Source organism: Triticum urartu, chromosome 3 (assembly GCF_003073215.2).
Source record: "Triticum urartu cultivar G1812 chromosome 3, Tu2.1, whole genome shotgun sequence".
Lineage (NCBI taxonomy): Eukaryota > Viridiplantae > Streptophyta > Magnoliopsida > Poales > Poaceae > Triticum > Triticum urartu.
The window spans coordinates 700853880-700859515 of record NC_053024.1 but is presented as its reverse complement, the minus strand read 5'-3'; the positions used below and the strand labels follow the sequence as shown (position 1 = coordinate 700859515).

The window sequence follows — 5636 nt, the reverse complement described above, 5'->3', positions numbered from 1 at the left end:
CATTTTCTTGGGCCATCCGGATTGTACTCATCGGCAAGTCAAACGAAGATCTCGTGGCAGTTCGAACAAGATGCTTGTGTCGCTGATTGTGCTAGTCGTCGTCCCCTGCCGGGACACCTTCGGTTCCTGTTATCACCACCAAAACAGAGCACACAAAAGACTCGAGCTGCTAGTTTTCGTACACTTCCTCAAAGCACCTCTCTGCTTCAAAAATATACAGGAACGCTAAGCTATGGCCGCGCTTCTACTGAAATTGTTATGCACAGTGTTCCTATAGCCTCTCACACGTATTCGATTATTTCATTTTGTAGCTTAGATGTTGTAACTTGTTCAAAGTTTATTGTGGGGAGGCTTCACGAATATGCCCCAAAGTAGTGTGCTATAGACCTTGTAACTCCTTTCCCTTTTTATGTTCATGCACTTTCTTCACCTGATTTGATGGAAGGAAGTTCAAAGATTAATGTCTAGAGAGTTCAATCATTGGATGTTGGGAAGAATGCATCTTAATGATGAAAAATGCATGAAAAAAATTCATTCATCAAAAAGAAGTTGCAATCCCATTTTCAGGAGGTTTAAGAATGTTAAATTCTGAAAACGTACACAAAAATATTGCTGAAAAAACATGGGTGCCGCAAAAATGATACTAAACAAACAAATAATTTGAAGTTCGAATTCGTGGAGTTAGGAAGTTCAATAAATGAAAAAAACAAAGACTAGTCTACCGGTTGCACGGGCCCATGACATGCTCGTAAATATAATTTTTTTATGGTGACAAAATTCCTTTGATTTCCCGTTTCTATGTAGAGGAACAATGAGCAAATAAGACCAAAAAAGTTATTAATGTTGTTTTTCCATGGTTTTCGTGATTTTACCTTTTTATGTAGAGAAACCGTGAGCAAATAAGACTAGTCTGCAGGGTGTTTAGCATAAGATTATTATTCACCAATACACCGCTTTTCTCTGGGAGCATAAAAAGAGAGAAGTTCATCTTGGCAACCCAATGTGGTTCAATTTGTATGTTAAAAGAAGATCCTAGAAGTTCAAAATTAAATAATGGTGTGGTTCAATTTTTATTTAGTAAGAAATGATTTCCCTTGAGACTAAATAATCAAGCCACCAAGTTCACATTAAAAATAATGGAGCAGTTCAATATATACAAAAAACTCAAGTCCTTCCCGTTTTCTAGAAAAAGAAAAGTATGAAGTTCAATTTAAAAACTAGAAGTACAAAAGCATTTTCACCGTCTCTAAATAAAAAAACTCTCGAAGTTCAAAGTAAAAAAATGGAGCGGTTCGATGTTTACTAATACTACTAGGATATTTTCCATTACGAAAAAAACAAGAAGTCCAAATTTAAAAAATGGGGAAGTTCGATGTGAAGAAAAAACTTGGATTTTTTTTCTCGTTACTAAAGAATAAAATGAAGAGGTTCAAATTAAAATAATGGAACATATCAAAAAGGTTTATAAAAAATGATTTCCCCATTTTCTAAAAATACCCGAGAAGCCCAAATTAAAACAACATCATGACTCGATCTTTACGAAAAACTAAGGGCAAGTTCAAGTAGCACACGAAGTTTATGTATCAGAGTGATGTATTGGTTGTGCATGTAGCACACAAAGTGTATTTGTATTGTTGTGTGTAATTTTCTTGAATTTCAATAGTATGCGAAGTTCACGTTTCAGAAATTCTTAAAGTTCACGTGTACCACATACTGAATAAATTCATCTATGAACAAAAAACGGACTGCCCATGCCATAATAAAAAAGCTCAATGTGCTTTTGAAAAAGAAAAATCAAACTGACATTTGAAAATGTGCAACAGAAGTTCATGCCAAACTAACGGGGCGATTCAACGTTTATTCTTGAAAAAGTGGAGAAAATTGTACATGCTTTGTAGGTCAAAAGTTTGGCTTTAATTTATGTTTTGCGAAGGTCAAAATGTTGTGTTCGCGAAGGTCAAGTGTGTTATCTCAGCAAGTTCAAAAATAAATTTAAACATGCAAGGTAAAACATGCAAGAAAAAAAAGAAAGGGAGAAGTTCAATTTGTAAAGAAGACACGGTTCAACGTGTAAACCAATGTTGAAAGAAAACAAAAAGAAAAGAAGAAGTTCAATTTCTAAATATGTGTTATGTGTTTACAGCAGCTTTCCACTAGTATATCACTTGTTTAATTCCGATGAGTGGATGAAGAGTTACGAGCAGTGGATGGAGACCTACGAGCAGAAAAATCACGTGAAAAACAAAGTGAAATTCAGGTACACACGCCGAGAAGTTCAGGTTCTTCACACGGTGCATTTTCGAAGAATCTGTTTCGCGATAAAGGCAGAACGCATGGTCCGGCCGTTTTCGAAATTACTTGAAAACGGCTAGGAATCAGAGAAAATCAATGACATGAAAAAGTTTCGCATTTTCCGTAGCTTTTCAGCGGTATATTATTTGCCCCATTCCGATAAAGTCTGTAGAAATTACGGCGAAAATACATTTTTCACCATTTTTGAAACTGACTTAAAACCGTAAAGAATTGGGAGAAACAATATATAAGAAAAAGTTTCCCATTTCCCCAAGCTTTCCAACGCCATATCATTTACTGCATTCGGACGCGTGATTAAAGAATTAGCTCGAAAATACGAACTCGGTAGGACTTGGACCATTTTCTAAATTACTCTTAAACCATTCAAAATTAGAGAAAACTTTCAATATGAAAAAGTAGCGCATTTTCATAAGCTTTCCAACGCCGTATCATATGTCTCCATTGGATTAGCCGTTTAGAAATGACATCGAAAAAATGAACTCAGTTGTTCGGTTTATGAAATTTTACATTTTTTCAAATTACTCTTTAACCATAGGGAATTAGAGAAAACTTTCAACATGTGGAAGGAGCGGTTTTGCAGCAGCTTTCCAATGCCATATTATATGCCTCATTTCGATAAACGGTTTAGAAATGCGATCGAAAATACGATTCATGTTTTTTGTGCGAAGAAAAACGGTTTTCAAAACTGCTCTTAAACCGCTTATATTTTGCCAAAAATTTAACTTGGGTCATGATATTGTTGCCCATAGCTTTCCAACGGTATATCGCAAGCCCCATTTGAGCAATGTTGGCGGAAGTTCAACCAAGTTCACATGGAAGTTCAACATATTACTAACGGGGCAGGTCAGGTTGTGATCAAAATATTATTCTGATCCCGTGATCAGAATAGTGTTTATATATATATATATATATATATATATATATATATATATAAAAATGGTTGTGTACTCCTGGGAGTACGTACTCCCGCTTCTCATATACCACATAGATGAATCTTTTATACCACTTTATTATTTTTAATATACTTCATTAGTAATTATTAGATACCGCGGTCTCATAAAAGACCCATCAACATACAAGTACCTAATCCAGCTCGCTTAGACAGTGTACGAGCCAAACAAAAAGGACTAAACCAAATCAAGAATATCTATCCTTTAATAATAGGTATAGATATAGATATAAATATAGATATACACATAGATAAGAGCATTACGGAGCATGTATATAAGAGCATTACGGAGGAGTATGTATATACTACGCGAGAGATGATAGGTAGCACAGGACGAGAGCACAAAACCGGACGTCACAGGCGACGTCTCAGCTATATAGTACTCCCTCCATTCCACAATGTAGTGCTTCCTTTATCCACGTGCTTCAATTTTGATCGTAAATTTAACTAACAAGACCGATTGCGGCGGGAGCAAAAATTATATCAGTAAATTCGTATTTGAAAGAAGTTTTCAATTATATAATTTTTTCTCTCGTCGCACTTGGTCTCGTTGGTTAAATTTATGATCAAAGTTGAACCTCGGAAAACACGGGCGTACTATATTTTGGAATAGAGGGAATATATCTTGACCCAATAAATCCATGCATGCATGCTTTCCAAGTTTCCATGGGGCTGAGAGGAAGTGATGAATCAATCATCAAACTGGACGTCGGAGCTGTACACGGCTTCGGGTTTTCAGTCGGCGGGGATGACCTGGTCGGCAACGAGCGACCTGCCGGACCCGTTGGTAACCCGCAACGAGAAGGGCCCCCGCAGCGGGCGGCGCGTGTCCATGCGCCAGATGGAGCCCCACGACTCCCTCATCGGCCTCCAGGCCCCCTTCGCCTTGCCGCCGTCCATGAGGTCCACTTGCGCGACGTCGCCGTCGCCGTTCCCATACTCCACCAGGATCGCCAGGTAGTTAGGGTTCGACCTCTTCTCCACGTGGAACGTCACCGATAACCCTGGGTACTGGCACGACACCCTCTTGAACTGCATGTTGATGATGCCGGCGTGGCGGAGCTCTTCGTTGCGACCGTCCTTGGCCATGGCGCCGAAGGCAGTGCGGCTGACGTCGAAGTGGTAGCGGGCGACAGGGTAGTAGCTCATGTCCGTGATGATCACCGTCTTGGGGACGGACGCCGGAGCACGCCGGGTGAGCCTTGCCCACGCACCTTATCTGCACGCAACGCAGTGCATGCATCAGGCATCAGGCTAGAGCTGGACAAGCACTTTACTCTCCTGTCTATCAGTGTGAAGCAAAGCAACTAATAAGTGGAATGCCGGCTGACCTGGTAGCAGGAGCCGCACCCCTTGCCGTCCTTGAAGATCGGCTCGTTGCCGCACGACGTCATGGCGTTGAACGGCGGCAGGTTCACGTTCTTGAAGCCGCAGGGGCCACCATTGTCCAACGGCCCGGCGCCATCAGGAGCGCCGTACCAGGTGGCCCGGGCGTCCAGCCAGCCGCCGGCATCGACGTTGGTGCTGCCGGAGCCGGGGCTGGGGGTAGCGGGGACAGGTGTAGGTGTAATGGGGCGAGGGGTGTGGGGTAGCAGGGACAGGTGCAGGGGTGGGGGTAGGGCAGAATGTAGCAGGAAGAAACCAGGGGCAGCCGCAGCAGTCATCGGCGGCGAGCAGGCAGAGGAGAGCAACAGCGGTGGCGTAGGAGGAGGCCGCTGCCATCTATCGCTTGTTGGTATTAAGTCACCTACTTCGATGGTTAATGGCTTAGTGCCGTTCAATCTATATATAGGCCGGCAATTCAAGTGCCTCTTGTTCCTGCACTACTCGACATCAAAAGGAACGAGAAGCCGTACGTGATCGTGATGGGGTTCACATGTTGACGGAGGGAGTCACCCGCACTCTTGCCCGTGGTCACGAGATGCCAAAATATCAAACCATGGTAATGTGGCCGGCTTAAGCTAGCTACGGCGTGTGCATCAGAAGACGACCATGACATGTTAAAAACAATCAGACACAGGAATACCCGTGAAATGGTATGAGCACGGGTGTCGATCCACTGACATAATAACGACACATTGAAAGGTTATAAATATTTAGGAGAATAAAATTTGTTGGAACATCGATCGATCTGCACAATCTTCCTATTACGTACGTACAAGGTACAACCAACCACACACTTCTCTCCACGTCATAATCTGCCTCAGTACCCATGAATAATTTCTGGCTGTTCGGTTCAGTTCACGTTTCCCTTCCACTTCCCCTTCATTACTTAATTACCAATCAGCTCTATCTCCCCCTGCTTCGTCTTCTTAGTGGGGAGCCTAACAAATCTGCCATGACGCGATCACCCAGGCTTCCCAGTCCACGCCAA

The 5636-nt window shown here is 42.0% G+C and overlaps 1 pseudogene; it reads right to left on the bottom strand.

The window, feature by feature from the left end:
• Positions 1-3579: 3579 nt before the first annotated feature.
• On the bottom strand, positions 3580-4999 carry LOC125549274 (annotated as a pseudogene).
• Positions 5000-5636: the final 637 nt, after the last annotated feature.